The 16,396-nt window shown below is 48.8% G+C and overlaps 1 protein-coding gene and 1 long non-coding RNA gene across 3 annotated transcripts in view; one reads left to right on the forward strand and one right to left on the reverse strand.

The window, feature by feature from the left end:
• LOC308483815 overlaps positions 1 to 16,396 on the reverse strand; it is a 191,322-nt gene that overhangs the window by 98,210 nt on the left and 76,716 nt on the right. The window lies entirely within an intron of this gene.
• The window catches only part of LOC308483777 (paired box protein Pax-7-like), a 169,194-nt gene that overhangs the window by 21,648 nt on the left and 131,150 nt on the right, over positions 1 to 16,396 (forward strand). The window lies entirely within an intron of this gene.

The following is a 16,396-nucleotide window of genomic DNA, read 5'->3' on the forward strand; positions in this document are numbered from 1 at the left end:
GATACCAACATGCTTTGTCCATGCAGCTTCCTACTGCAATATGTTATTAGACAAATCTGCATATTATATTTATGGATGTGGCGGGGGACCTTTTGTCTCCCAGACATTGTTGGACTGCAATTCACATCAGCTCCACCCAGCATGGTCAATCAGGGATGATGGGAGTTGTAGTCTGGCGATATCTGGAGGGACACAGGAGGACGCCCATTCTTGTATTAGAAGAAGTCACGAGTTCAAGGCCCATCAGTAATGCTGGATCCTTGCCCGGCCTGAAACCCTGGAGGGCCGTTGCTGCTGGTCAGTGTAGACAATTCTGAGCAAGATGGACCAAATAAGCAGCTTCCTTGTTGTTGTTGTTCAGTCGTTTAGTCTTCGTGACCCCATGGACCAGAGCACGCCAGACACTCCTGTCTTCCACTGCCTCCTGCAGTTTGGTCAAATTCCTGCTGGTAGCTTCGAGAACACTGTCCAACCATCTCGTCCTCTGTCGTCCCCTTCTTGTGCCCTCCATCTTTCCCAGCATCAGGGTCTTTTCCAGGGAATCTTCTCTTCTCCTGAGATGGCCAAAGTATTGAGTCTCAGCTTCAGGATCTGTCCTTCCAGTGAGCACTCAGGGCTGATTTCCTTCAGAATGGATAGGTTTGATCTTCTTGCAGTCCATGGGACTCTCAAGAGTCTCCTCCAGCACCATAATTCAAAAGCATCAATTCTTTGGCGATTGGCCTTCTTTATGGTCCAGCTCTCACTTCCATACATCACTACAGCTTCCTAACACGTGCTAAATCTATCCCCCAAGTGACTGCATTACAAATAGTACAGAATAGGTCTTTGGCAAAGTTAACCCACGGTCCTTAAGGGTGTTACATCACTAAAGGAGAGCATGAGTGGCAGAGGGTGATTGCGTCAGGCCTTTTTTTTTACTTGGTTGGCTTCTGTCTCATTTCCTCTCCTCCCCTCCCTTTTTCTTCAGTGTCTGTTTAAGTGTAATAAGCATTTAAATGAAGTATTGCCTGACCAGGGATGGAAAGAAGAGGAGGAGGAGGAGGAGGAGGGAGAGATTTGGGAAGGAGGGGAGAGAAGTAGAAGGGGGTGTTAAATAGCAAAGAATTAGGGTGGGGGGGAGGGAGAAGATCAGATGCAAATCACTAGTAGAAAGGAAATTATGTGCAATTACCCAGCAAAACTGGGCAGCTTCTGCCCACCCCTGCCAACAAGATCTCATTAATAAGCAGAAAATAAGATTGAAATGGTGTGTAAAAGAGGTGGAAAAATGAATTTGAATGCTGCATTTGTCCACAATTACCCCCTCGTTCACACATATTTTATTGCAATTTTTTTTATTATTATTCTTAATCTTTCCATCCCTCAAAGCAGATTGGGAACATCCTGGCATTATGGTTGCAGAGGGAGAGGCATTACGGATTTCCCTTTTTCTTTCCCTTCTGCCCCCCTGAAAGAGACTCTGCCCGCTCTCAAATTTGCAAAGGCCGGGCTGGCGGGGATCAGAATTCATTGCTTCGGCTTATCGCCGTGTAGGAACAAGTTCTTTTCCGGGGGGAAATGCCCGACCTTCAATTGCGTGGCGAGGCGTCCTGCAATGCGTCTCTTTCTCTTTTTCCCTCTGAAGGCGGGAACGCAGGAAGCCGCCTTAGGCAGAGACAGGGCGTTCATCCACCTAGCTTAGTGGTGCCTGCACTGGCTGGCAGTGGCTCTGAAGGATTCCAGAGCGGATCTCCCCACCCCGCCCCACCCCTACTTGGGGGCTAAACATAAGAAAAGCCTGCTGGATCAGACCAATGACCCACCTAGTCCAGCATCACCTTCTCACGGGAGAATTTGGAGGCAGAGAGTTGTAATAATAATAATAATAATAATAATAATTTTTGAATGGTTTCGGGAGTCGGATGGACTCCCAGAACGGATTAAGTTAGAGAACCAAGGTACCGCTGTATTGTGGAAGAGCACATGGGTGTGTGGAGTAGCCCATAATAATAATAATAATAATAATAATAATAATAATAATAATTTATTATTTGTAACCCACCCATCTGGCTGGGTTTCCCCAGCCACTCTGGGCGGCTTCCCACAAAAATTAAAAATACATCAAAATGTCACACATTAAAAACTTCCCTGACCAAGGCTGCCTTCAGATGTTTTCTAAATGTCAGGTAGTTATTTATCTCTTTGACATCTGGTGGGAGGGCATTCCACAGGGCAGCCACCACCACCGAGAAGGCCCTCTGCCTGGTTCCCTGTAGCTTTGCTTCTTGCAGTGAGGGAACTGCCAGAAGGCCCTCAGCGCTGGACCTCCGTGTCTGGGCTGAACGATGGGGGTGGAGACGCTCCTTCAGGTATACTGGGCCAAGGCCGTTTAGGCTTTAAAGGTCAACACCAACACTTTGAATTGTGCTCGGAAACGTACTGGGAGCCAATGCAGGTCTTTCAAGACCGGTGTTATGTGGTCTCGGTGGCCGCTCCCAGTCACCAGTTTAGCGGCCGCATTCTGGATTAGTTGTAGTTTCCGGGTCACCTTCAAAGGTAGCCGCACAAAGAGCGCATTGCAGTAGTCCGAGCGGGAGATAACTAGGGCATGCACCACTCTGGCAAGACAGTCCGCGGTCAGGTAGGGTCTCAGCCTGTGTACCAGATGGAGCTGGTAGACAGCTGCCCTGGACACAGAATTGACCTGCACCTCCATGGACAGCTATGAGTTAGGTTGGTAACATCAACATGCAAGGGAGGGATAACATCAAAGAGCATTTCTCAGCCCCCAAATGATCGAATTGGCACAGTCATTTTTACACTTCCATGGAGGAGGCGCATTCCTTTTGGGAACATAAGAGCCTTCTGGATCAGACCCTTGGTCCATCCAGTCCAGCATCCTGTTCTCAAAGTGGCCAACCAGATGCCCCAATGGGCAGAATTTGAGCACAAGAACTTTCTCTGCTGTTGCCAGCAGCTGGTATTCAGAAACTTCACTGCCTCCTCTTGTGAAGGGAGAATATGGTTGTCATGTTTTGGAGTCATTGATAGCCCCCTCTTCCTCCACAAAGTCGTCTGATCCTCTTTTAAAGCCACTCCTGTGGCAGGGAGTTCCATAGTTTAACCATGTGCCGCACGAAGGGCTTTCTTTGATCTGCCCTGAATCTTTCAACATCCAGCTGTGTTGGATGCCCATGATTTCCAGTTGTTACGAAAGACGGAGAAAAACTTTTCTCCATCCGTTTCCTCCATGCCATTTATCATTTCATAAACTTCTGTCACCTTGCCTTTTAGTAATAATAGTTATTATTATTATTATTATTATTATTATTATTATTTATACCCCGCCCTGCCCAGCAAAGAGCGGGCTCAGGGCGGCTAACACCAAATATAAAAACAATTGATTGAAATACAGCTTAAAAAACAAGATTAAAATACAACATGAAAACATTAAAATGCAGCCTCATTTCAGTGGAAACTCAAATCAAAAATTTTGGGGGGGGGGGATGAAAACGTCAAGTCTTCACCAAGGCTAACTATCCAGACTGGTCCTACATGGGCCAGAAAAAAGCCAGGGAAGTCCCCAAATAGTTCCATCACAGAAGGAACCAAAAAGTCCCAAATGTTACAAATTGTCTTCCTAGGGGAGTCTCTCCTGGAACCTGAGCCTGCAAAGCAGCCCCCACCTCTTGCCTCCTGGCTCCCCCTGCCTTCCTTTAACTGTCTGCCGAGATCATAAGAAGACCCCATTCCAAAGGTCCATTGAGCCCAGCATCCTGTGACCAAATGCTCCATTTATGAAGCCCGCAATGGATTGTCCCTCAAAACAGGTGGCAGTGGGGGCCACCAACGTGGATGGCTTCAGCAGAGGATTAGACAGAACCACGAAGCCCAAATGCTGTCCGTGGCTACTAGACCTTAAGATCCACAAATGACAACATTTTGGAGGTCCCAAGTCATAAGGTGTTTTTTCAGTACTGGCCCCGACTTGGTGGAACGCTCTGTCACAAGAGACTAGGGCCCTGCGGGGCTTGACATCTTTCCGCAGGGCCTGCAAGACAGAGCTGTTCCTCCTGGCCTTTGGTTTGGACTCAGTCTGACCCTTATGTTTCCCTCCCCTTATGGTTTTGACTTTTAAAATGAGGCTGCATTTTAAATTGCATTTTAACCTGTATTTTATTTTATTTTTTCTTATTATATTTTTACTGAAGTTTTATTGGTGTTAGCTGCCCTGAGCCCAGCTCTGGCTGGGGAGGGCGGGGTATAAATAAAATTTATTAGTAGTAGTAGTAGTAGTAGTAGTAGTAGTAGTAGTAGTATTGCCACAATGGCTATGTTCTGCCACTTTCAGAGGCAGTATTTGCAAACCCTTGGTTGGGAGAGGGTTGCTGCCGTCAGGTCCGGAGTGGTGCATCTTGCTGGCTACAGCTACACCCGTGTACAGTGGTACCTCGGGTTAAGTACTTAATTCGTTCCAGAGGTCCGTTCTTAACCTGAAACTGCTCTTAACCTGAAGCACCACTTTAGCTAATGGGGCCTCCTGCTGCTGCCGCGCCGCCGGAGCACGATTTCTGTTCTCATCCTGAAGCAAAGTTCTTAACCCAAGGTACTATTTCTGTGTTAGCAGAGTCTGTAACCTGAAGAGTCTGTAACCCGAGGTACCACTGTACTTGGGCCACGTTTGCAGGTTAAAGAAAAGCCTGCTGGATCAGGGCCACAGGCCCATTTGGTTCAGCATCCTGTTCTCAAAAATGCCTTTGAGAAACAAGCAAGCAGGCTTGGTCCGTTGCTGGGGCCAGGGATGCTTCTGAAAACCAGTTTCTGGAAACGGCAGGAGCATAGCTGTCAGCCTTCCCTTTTTTTACGGGAAATTCCCTTATTCCAGCGCCGTTTCCCACTGCTTCCCGCTGCGATCCCAGATTGTTAGATATCCCGTAGACTGTCCCCGGGACAGGTGAGGCTGCTGATCCCTTATTTTCAAATCTGAAAGTTGACAGCTTTGGGCAGGAGCAGAGATGGCTCTTGGGATTGGGGCCTGCTTCCCGTTGGGCCATCTGGCCGGCCACTGTGACACCAGGATGCTAGGCTACATGGGCCATTGGCCTGATCCAGCAAACCTCTTCTTTTATATGTTTTTTTTTTTTTTTTGCATCAAATGGACTTCCTATTTCCAGAAGGCATTTGGAAACAGAGGCTCCAGTTTTTCTCTGCCTCTCCCCTCCTTCTTGCAGAAAGCTTTGCTGAGATCCCAACAGCTCAGTATCACATACAGCCCTCGCTCCGTAAACTTTTAACCTAAAGGATCCCACAAAGCTGGCATTTCTTTCCAGTAAACTTTTCCTTTCTTCCTTCATCCGCCCCCCACCCCCATCCAGAAGAGCCATCTGCTCCTGTCAGTTAGATTCCTGGGCTGAGGGCAGTGGGAAAAACCGGAGCAAAAACACGTCTCTCTCTTCTGCTTCTTTTTCTCATGTGAAAAGAGAGAAGTTTATTTTCCGAGTTGGGGCTCTGCCCTGGGATTTGAAGGATGGGGGTGGGGTGCACTGTAAGAGAAAAGAGGGGTTCCTGCAGGTGCCTTTGTAACAGAGATTGTTTCCTTTCGAAGCTGAAAGCCTTTTGAACTTTATAAATAAGGCCTGCTAAGCATGTGGACATCGATTTTCCAACTTTCCCCCCCATTTATTTTTTGGTATATATTTATTTACAAATAAAATGCAACAAAATATAGCAGTAGATGGCAAATGAAATGCAATAGAAGTAGAATAAAAGAAGCTGTCGGGAGTCAAATATATAGGAAAAGAATTCCATTGCAAATTCACATGTAATGAATTAATATCCCAAAAGTTCCATGTACAACAAATAGGTTTACATTCTCCTGTACCTTATTAAAGGTAAAGGGGCCCCTGACCATTAGGCCCAGTCGTGACTGATTCTGGGGTTGTGGCGCTCATCTCACTTTATTGGCCGAGGGAGCCGGCGTACAGCTTCCGGGTCATGTGGCCAGCATGACTAAGCCGCTTCTGGTGAACCAGAGCAGCGCATGGAAATGCCGTTTACCTTCCTGCCAGAGCGGTACCTGTTTATCTACTTGCACTTTGATGTGCTTTCGAACTGCTAGGTTGGCAGAAGCTGGGACCAAGCAGTGGGAGCTCACCCCATCACGGGGATTCGAACCGCCGACCTTCTGATCAGCAAGTCCTAGGCTCTGTGGTTTAACCCACAGCGCCACCCATGTCCCTTGTACCTTATTACTCCAGCGCATTATGAAAAGGCTGCATTTTTCAATGAAATTGTTGTCTGCCCTCTCTGGTTGTCACCATATATGTAAGTTTAACCATGCAAACTATGTCCCATCTTTATTTTTCAACTTTGATTTTTCCCCCTTTCATTTTGCAAAAGGCCCCACTAATTTGGCTGTTTTGATTGGAACAATTTTGTCACGCCTTGGGCTATTATTATTATTATTATTGTTTATTACATTTATATCCCACCTTACTTCTTCAGAGGCTCTCAAAGTGGCATACATAGTTCTCCTATCCATTTTATCCCTACAACAACCTAGCGAGGTAGGCTAGGCTGAGAGTGAGTCACCCCCCCATGGCTGAGTAGGGATTTGAACCCTCGTTTCCCAGGTCCTCATCCAGCACTCTAACCACTGCACCTCAGTGGCTCTAGGGATGGGGGGATGGAGAGAGAAAGAGAATTTTAATTTAGTTTGCATTTGAAGATGAATTTATCAGATTGGCTCATCCTGAAAAGTGCATGAGCCGAAATGCAGCCATTTTTTCACAGAATCATAGAATTGGGACCCTGAGGGTCATCTAGTCCAAAATCTCAACTAAAGCATCCATGTCAGATGGCCATCCAACCTCCGCTTAAAAACCTCCAAGGAGGGAGAATCCATCTCCTCTGTTCCACTGTCGAACGGTTCTTAGCATCAGAAAGTTATTCCTAATATTTAGTCAGAATCTCCCTTCTTGTAACCTGAAGACACTGGATCGAGTCCTGCTCTCCAGAACAGCAGAAAACAAGCTTGGTCCATCCTCCAATGTGACATTTTGAAATGCTGTTCCGCAGCCTGCATATAACTGCATATGTTGGTGAAAATGGCATGCAAAACATGGCAGATAAACTCGCTTTGCAAAAAATGTGTACATGTCAGGGGCGGGTGACAGGAGCAGGCTAGTACTAGCTCGCACAATGTCAGGGAAGTTAACTCTTAATTCAAAGAAACAAGCAGCTTGAGAGTGCAGATCTAGTGAGCACAGCAACTCTTCCTCGTAGATCATACCCCAATAAGGCAGTTGTGAGGACTGAAGCTCTCTGTTTTCCCACAGTTGCCTAAGCCTCCTCCTCCCTCTGATCCTTCCCAAGCATCAGAGACTCCATCAACATGCCTGTCCCTGCTCCGCCCTCTTCATACTGCCCTCTTCTGGTTCTGGGAGACCAGCAGGAAGGGGAGCTGATTGCAGCAGGAGGTGAAGACCCCCTGACTTCTTCAGCAGCCTGCCTGACTCTGTCTCTTGCCCCCAGCCTCTGATTCTGCCTCTGATTCTGGACTGCTGTCTGCCACAGCCTCTTCCTGCTCACTAAAGCCTGTTGCCTCTTCAGCTTCTGACACCTCCTCCTTCCAGTCTTCTCCCTCTTCTCCCTCTGTTCATTTATCACCATCCCACCACCAATCCCCTGGCTCTGAGCTTGCTTCCTTTGGGGTTCCCTAGCTGGTGCCTCCCAGCTCTCTTCTGCATCCAGCCAGTGTATGACGGAACACCATTATAAGTTCACACTAGAATGCTGATCAATTTTCATGAGGGAGAGAGAGAGAGAGAGCGCACATAAGCAGAGAGGAAGTTGGAGAAAGTGAGGGAGAGGAATCAAGCCGAGGCTGGGTACATCTTCCTTTTTCTTCAATAGGGTTCCCACTTCATGCTTGCAGTTTGAAATGGCAACACTTCTTTTACGAGGTTGTTTGTGGCTTTAATCGAGGAGCTAAAACGGTTGCCTTTCAGCCGGCTGAAGATCTTTGGTTAAAGCTCAGCACGCGTCACAAATTGAAGCCATGCACGGTGAGAAGTCAAGAACTGCTGAGATCAATGGGTCTTGATCCCGGGATTGCAGTCCTGCTGGTCATAATGAATTGCTTATTATGTTTTTGCTATCCGGCATGTGTCTGTCTGTATAAAACAATGCATTAATGCGGCTGGTGTTCCTCCAGCACCCCTGATCATTTTTACTGCCCTTGTCTACCTCTTTTTAGACGTTCAGTGAAGACAATAGCTGGATGGGCTGACATACAGAGTCAGCTCATCCAGCTATTGTCTTCGCTGAATGTCTAAAAGGCATTTTCCTCTTTATATGAGCCTTTTATTCAAAACCCAAATAAGGAATAGGATCCTACTTAGAGGGGGGCGGGTTTGGGAGGGAGGACCATAGCTTAGTGCTAGAGTCCCTGGTCTGCATGCAATTGAGAGGGTGCCCTGCTCCCTGAAACCTCAGAGAGCTGCTTCCAGTCAGTGTTGACAATACTAAGCCAGATGGAGCAGTTCCTGATTAATTTAGCCCCACGTCAGCCTCCAGAGTCCACATTTGGGACTGCGTCTTGCGGCATTTTCTGAAGGGCTTTTGTCGCCGTCTTTTTGTGTGTGCCTGGGGGCTTCAGAGCAACTGAGCGATGCCGCCTTGGCCGAGAGAGAATTGAAACGCCTTTTCCCCCCCTTTCCTTTTTTTTTATTGTCCTGCTTTATGTGGATTAATCAGGGAGCCTGGGAGACGGGTTCAGGCAGGCCAGATAGAGGGAGAGAAAATGAGAGATTAGCACATTAACGCTGGAGCGAAGAGCGCGACGAGGCAGGCGACCTCTGGAATTCAGAGGCGGGCGGGCCATTTGGACGGGCTGGAGTGACCCAAAGAGAACTGCATGTGGGGGAGCCAGGAGGAGGCACTGGGCAGAGGAAGCCCAACCAGGGGAGGGGGGGAGGAGAGGCAGGGGAAGAAGGTGCCAAGGATGGAAGCCATTCAAATAAGGAGGAGACACGACTCTGCCAAGTATCTGGGAAGATGGATGCAGAATGTGTATATAGGAAGCCACCTTATCCCAGGGAGGGTGGCTGGGTGTCCCATTTTTGCAGAGGACAGTCCTCTCTTTGAAGGGCTGGCAATCCTCTCTTTTAGGAACAGAGAACCTGTTCCAGACTGAGGGCCAGATTCCCCATGGTGGTAGCTGTCAGGGGCCGCATGTGGGTGGTGGGTGGGACTAGAAACGAAGGTGGAGCAATGGATTTTGCCCTTGTGTCTTGGGAGGTGGAACACTAGTGCTCCATTCAGAATGTGACCCCAAGGATATCTTCCAGACAGGCAAAAAGCGCTCGAGGAGGGTATGAAGTAGAGCTGGTGAGAGGTGCAAAGGAAGCTTCCTTTATGCTGAGCCAAACCACCTGGGATGTTCTGCATGCAAAGCAGGTGTTCTGCCATGGGCCCATCTAGCTCAACACAGATGGGCAAGAACTGGTAGGGGGACATTAGATTATGTAGCTCATGCATTGGTTACTTCAAGATGGGATTGCTGCAATGCTCTCTATGTGGGGCTTCCCTTATACTTGATCCAGAAGCTGCAGTTAGTCCAGAATGCTGCAGCATGATTGCTGATAGGAGTGAGGCTCAGAGATCTGCGATTGGCTACTGGGCCAACTTCAAGGTGTCCCTATTAGTATATATACAACTGCAGCTTCTGGATCAGGCTCGAGGGAAGCCCCACGTAGAGTGCATTTTAGCAATCCGGTCTTGAAATAACCTAACTCATGAACCATTCTAGGATGTCCCTGTTTGCATTGGAGAAATGTTGGATGCTACAGAATAGGGCATCCCTGTTTTCATCGGAGAAATGCTGGAGAGTGTAGCCAGGATTTCCTGTTCCAGACTCCAGCCTCAGTTGGTAAAAGGCATTTCTTGCCAATGAGGCTCCCTTGTGGACAGAGCTGGACCCAGAAGCACCCCCAAACTGCGAACCTGCTCCTTCAGAGGGAGTTCAACTCATTCCAGGGTAAGCAACTGACCAATTTCTCAGGCACAGGAGCTACTCAGTGCCTCTGTCTTGCCAGGATTCAAGCTCAGCTTCTTTTTTCCTCATCCAAATCACCGCTGAGTCCAGGCAGTGGCCCAGGAACTGCTCAGCCTCTCCTGATTCAGATGCTATGGGGAAACGTGAGACCAGTTTTCCTACAAGATCACCTTACTCCATATGTGCCCATTCGGCCTCTTCGATTGGTGGAACTGGCACTGCTACACGTGCCACGTCATACCCATTCCATGTGTGTAAGAACTCGATCGCTCAGTGTGGCAGCACCTGCCCTGCGATGGGGTGAGCTCCCGTTCTCAGTCCCAGCTCCTGCCAACCTAGCAGTTCAAAAGCACATCAAAATGCAAGTAGATAAATAGGTACCGCTCTGGCGGGAAGGTAAACGGCGTTTCCGTGTGCTGCTCTGGTTTGCCAGAAGCGGCTTTGTCATGCTGGCCACATGACCCAGAAGCTGTCTGCAGACAAACGGCGGCTCCCTCGGCCAGTAAAGCGAGATGAGCGCCGCAACCCCAGAGTCGTTTGCGACTGGGCTTAACAGTCAGGGGTCCCTTTACACACACACACACACACACACACACACACACACACACACACATAGCCATAAATTTTTTTAGTGATATGTTTTGGGCGTTGTTGTTTTTTTGAAAAAGTTCTTCCTACAACCAAGCAGTGCATACATGTTAAGAAATAAAATAAATAAATGGGGACCCAGGAAGCTGCCCTCTACCAAGTCAGACTGTTGGTCCATTGAACTCAGTATTTTGTACTATGACCAGCAGTAGCTCTCCAGAGCTTCCAGCAGAGAACATTCCCAGCAATCAAACCAGGGCCCTTCTGCGTGATAGAACAGCCCCGCAGACGCGTGATTCTTTGGCTCAGGCAGGCAGGCAGAAGATCAGCCATCCTAGCGGGGTCCGCGGTCAGCAAATGAGTAAATTGATCAAAGGTGTCCATGGCTAGAGCTTTGATGATAAGCCCTGGTCTTTAAGCTTATCGCACCCGGGAAATGAGGGGTATCTCATTGCAGTCAATAAGGACCTGAAAAGGGATCATGGGACTCTTTGGGAGCTGCGGGAGAGATAGGGGTGCTTGGCGAGAAAGAGGGAGGGCTTGCGATCTAATCTCGGTTAAGCAGCCAAAGGGGGTGGAGAGAGAGAAAATCCTTGCTGCACTCTTGGGAACCGGACAAAGGGGAAATGAGCAGGGTTTTCAACCCACCTACCCCCCACTCTGACTCCGAGTGAATTGTTTTCCTGCATAGGCGAGCTCGAGACTGATTAGCAGCTGCTTGGACTGTAGAATGCCCTGGGGTCCAGCCCGGGGGAGGAGGATGAAGGATAGAGAGCTGCCTCTAACAACTGGAGCCAGTGTGGTGCAATGGGACAGAGTGTCGGACTAGGACCTGGGAGAGCCCAGGGTTCAAATCTGCAGCTCCCTGGGTGACCCTGAGCCAGTTGCTGCCTCTCAGTCAAACCTACCTGACAGGGTTGTTGTGGAGATTAAATGAGGAGGGGGAGAACCATGTACACCACCGTCAGAGAGGGGAGGGGGTGTATATGCAGTAAATGAATGAGTGGAAGGATGAACTAGTCTACTGTACAAAGGCAAAATGTATATCTGTTGCTCCACCCACATTTTCATCTGGCCCCGCCCCTACTGGCATATGCCTGCCCCCCCCACACACACACTTTTGATGGGAATGTGGCCCTGACAGTCAGTGTAGGAGATACTGAGCTAGATGGACTGATGGCTTCACACAGCAAAAGGCCACTTCCTGTGATTCCAGGTTCGATTCCTGTCTTCTCCTGGTTGGGCTGGAGAAGCTGCTGCCAGTCAGTGTCGACAATATTAGGTAGATGGGCCAAAGTTCATCAGAAAGCAGTTTGCTATGTTCCTGTGCAAGATGAGGCACCATGTGTCAGCGATGCTGCAGTGCCACAATTCCTGTTCTGAGCATAGGGTCTGATGATGATGATGGATACTATTTTATTTATTTATTTGCATTCTACCTTTTCCATGGATCAGGACTCAAGTCAGCTCACGCAAATTAAAACTCAGACAAAAGATGAGAAGCAGAAAACATTTAAAAGATAATTGTTAAAAATAAACTCTAATAGAATTAAAACAATAAAAAACCCAAATCTGTTAGAATATAGATAATAAAAATAGCACAGCAGTATTAAGGCCCTTTCCTTAAAAAACAGTCAGTTCCCAAAGGCCTTTGCCCACCTGCCTGTCTGTGAAAGGACAGCAAGGAGGGAGCCAGCCTAGCCTCTCTAGAAAAGGAGTTCCCAAGTTGCCTGGGGGCAGCCACTGAGAAGGCCCTGTTCTGGTCCCCACAAAGTGTGCCTGTGAGGATGGCAAGACTGAGGTAAAGGCCTCCCCTGACATTTTCAGAGCCCAGGCAGGTTGTTGTTGTTGTTGTTGTTGTTGTTGTTGTTGTTGTTATTAGATAATACAGTCCTTCAGATAGTATGGGCCTAAGACATGTACCCAACTCTATGATTCAGTATCATATATACATACGTAAAATAACTGCAAGAAATTAAATGGAGCTGGAACGACAACATCAAGCTGAACCACAATGCAGGATAAAATACCCTCTAGCAGCTGATGCAATGCTATTTAAAATGGCAGGTGTCAGTCTGTATTAGAGAAGCCACTGTCAGCAATGGGAACAATCCCCCCATTGCCAATCATTGCAGTACAGGGGAGGTGGTGGGAGGGTTCATGGAAATGGCAACTGTGGAACTCCCTTCCACAGGAGGCCGTGGTGGTCACCAATTTGGATGGCTTTAGAAGTTGATCAGACAAATTAATGGAGAAGAGGGCTACTGATGGCCATGATGGCTCTGCTCCACATTCATCTTCAGAGGCAGCAAAACTTCTGAAGACCAGTTGCTGGAAACTCCAGGAGGGGAGAGTTTTGCTCTTGTGCTCCTGTTCTCCTTGCTGATTTCCCACAGGTATCTAGCTGGCCACTGCAAAAGCAGGATGCTGCAGTAAAAGGGCCGTTTGCTCAGTCCAGCAGGATCTTATTATACTCAGCTGTGGGGAGGGAAGAGAGCAGCCGTCCAGGGAGGGTGAATCCCCCCCCCCCCCGTACGTGTCCTTGCAATCAAATAAACAAATATATGACTCCCAGCTTGATTGGCAGCCATGCATTAGCCCCGCGTGTCGCTAGTTAGCCCCTAAGCCAGGGGTCATTGCTGCCACATCTTGCGACTGCAGATTCCGTAAACTCGTTCTGTGTGGTGCAAAGGAGTCTTTTTGCTTTGGCCCATGCTCTTGTCGGTCAAGCACACTGCATGATGAGCCAAGCTCTAGGATTGGAAGAGAGGTAGACAACCTTTCCCTCTGCCCATTTACTTCACGCCACGTAAGATCATGGGAAGAGAAGTTCAGCATCTTCTTCTCACTGTGACCAGCCAGGGGCCACAATGGTAAGCCTGTAAGTATGATCTGAGAGCAAGGGCAACACTCTCCCCACTTGTGGTTCCCAGGTATTCAGCAACATATACTCCCTCCAATAGTGCAGGTAGCCGCTGACATCCTTTCACTCCTCCACAGATTTATCTGGACCCCTTTTGAACCTTTCCAAGTTGATGGCCACCACTGCTGCATCTTATGGGAGCAGGTTCTGCAGTTTTTGCTGAGGTCTAAAGGGGTGGCGCTGTGGGTTAAAACCACAGAGCCTAGGGCTTGCAGATCAGAAGGTCGGCAGTTTGAATCCCCGCTATAGGGTGAGCTCCCTTTGCTCGGTCCCTGCTCCTGCCAACATAGCAGTTCGAAAGCACGTCAAAGTGCAAGTAGATAAATAGGTACCACTGTGGCAGGAAGGTAAATGGCATTTCCGTGCACTGCTCTGGTTTTGCCAGAAGCGGCTTAGCCATGCTGGCCACATGACCCGGAAGCTGTACGCCGGCTCCCTCGGCAAATAAAGCGAGATGAGCACCACAACCCCAGAGTCGTCTGCGACTGGACCTAATGGTCAGGGGTCCCTTTACCCTTTACAAAGGGGTTGTATCCCGTGCCAGTGCAACTCAATGAAGTTAAGAGGTCCATCAATTTCAGCAGGTCTACACTGAATAGTTGCATACGGCTCAGGGTGCTGAGCTAGATTGGCTTTGGGGCCTGATCCAGGACTCGTCTGATGTTCTTCCATGGAAACCAGTTCAGCTGTGCTGGAAATGTCCAAAATTGTGGACAAGGAAGCTATCAACGATGGTTATGTTCTCCCTTTGCGGTCAGAGGCATTAATGCTTCTGACTGTAGCTGGAAATCACAAGACCCTTCTTGTGGGGTTTCCATAATGGGCACCTGGTTGGCCACTGTGACAATAGGCTGGATGAGATGGGCTCTTGCCCTGATCCAGCGGGGGTCTCTACTTATGTCCTTCTGAGATGAGCTTATTGACTCAGAGACGGAGACCTCTGATGAGGAGGCTGACATGATCAGATGGCCAAATGACAGCCAAGAGTTTTGTAGCACTTTAAAGATGGAGGATATAGATGCGGGTGGCGCTGTGGGTTAAACCACAGAGCCTAGGACTTGCCGATCAGAAGGACGGCGGTTCGAATCCCTGCGACAGGGTGAGCTCCCGTTGCTCGGTCCCTGCTCCTGCCAACCTAGCAGTTCGAAAGCACGTCAAAGTGCAAGTAGATAAATAGGTACCACTCCGGCGGGAAGGTAAACGGCGTTTCCATGAGCTGCTCTGGTTCGCCAGAAGCGGCTTAGTCATGCTGGCCACATGACCCGGAAGCTGTGCGCCGGCTCCCTCAGCCAATAAAGCGAGATGAGTGCCGCAACCCTAGAGTCAGTCATGACTGGATCTAATGGTCAGGGGTCCCTTTACCTTTACCTTTACCTAAAGATGGAGGATAGGGCTGTCAGTGGTTACTAGCCACAATGGCTCAGCCTCCACGCGTGAAGGCGGTAAATACTTCTGAACAGCAGTTGCTGAAAACCACAGGAGGGGCAGAGTGCTGCTGTGCTGTCCTTGACGGTTTCCCATAATGGGCACCTGGTGGCCCACTGTGAAAACAAGATGCTAGACTAGATGGGATGCTGGACTGGATTGGTGTGATCAAGCAGACTCTTATGGTGTTCTTCCAACTCAACAGTCAGAGGCAACATGCCTCTGAATCCCACTTTCTGGGAACCACAAATGGCGAGGCTTCGTCTTGTGGTTTTCCCATGGGAGGGGGCATCTCGCTGGCCACTGTGGGCAAAGGATGCTGGACTAGATGGGCCATTGGCCTGATCCAGCAGGCTCTTTTTCAGTTCTTAGGGCCACGCTGAGAACAGAGTGCCAGACTAGGTGTGCAATTGGCCGGATCCAGCCAGCTCTTCGTACGTTCTTATGTTTCCCCTCATCTTCCAGAACCTGATGCAGCCAGATCCTCCTCTCTCTCTCTCTCTCTGCATTTTTCTTCTCTATCTCCTGCTCTTCCTCCCTCTCTCCATTTGATGTCGAAGAGAAAGCTGTCTGCCACTCCAGCGCGTCTCTACCGAGAAGGGATCAGAAGTTTCAGCGAGCGTTTCGGCGCCTCTCCTTTGATCCATGTCCTGAGGCCCGCTTGACGGCAGGGAGAAGGGAGATGAGGGGGGGCGGAGAGAAAAACACGAGACAAAACGAGTCACTCAAAGTGATTCCTGACAACTGTCTCCTTGCGATAAGGAAGCGCTGTGTGTCTTGGGTCCCCCCCCCCTCGCCACCCTTTATTTTTTTAATACCTCTCCTCCGTTTCCATAACCGCTTTAAACCCAGAAGAGAAACCAAGTGTTATTTTATTTTATTTTATTTTATTTGCAAAGGATGGCGGCAAGCCTGCCTGGAGTCTCTCATCTCACCTGCTTCCCATTTCTCTCTCTCTCTCTCTCTTTCTCTCTTTAATATCTCTCCCCCCACTGCCAACCTCCCTGCCTCATTCTCTTTCTCCCACCTAATGCGCTGTGTCGGATGCTGTCGGTTAGCCCAGCGCCGGTTTAATTATGTGCTAAAAAGAAAAGCCTTGCTGAATTTGCAGGTGGCCCGGACGGGCGTTGGGTTTATTATCTCCGACCCTAACCACAGGGAAACACCTGCGTTGAAAAGGAAGTTTAGCAAGGGGGGCAGGAGAGAATAAAAAGGAAGAGGTGGGGTTCTCTACATTATTTTACAATAACAAATCCTTTCTCCCCCCCCCCCACAACTCGCTCATTATTATTACTTCCCCGTTATGTTTCCAGTGGGCAATAACTGGTCCTTTCTACTATTTTGTCTGGTATTGGACAGGGGTGGGGAGACACCTGGCCTGCAGCCCTAATGTGGCCCTCCGTGCCTCTCTAGGTGGCCCT

This window comes from Podarcis pityusensis (genome assembly GCF_964106645.2).
Source record: "Podarcis pityusensis genome assembly, chromosome: 8".
NCBI classification, from domain to species: domain Eukaryota; kingdom Metazoa; phylum Chordata; class Lepidosauria; order Squamata; family Lacertidae; genus Podarcis; species Podarcis pityusensis.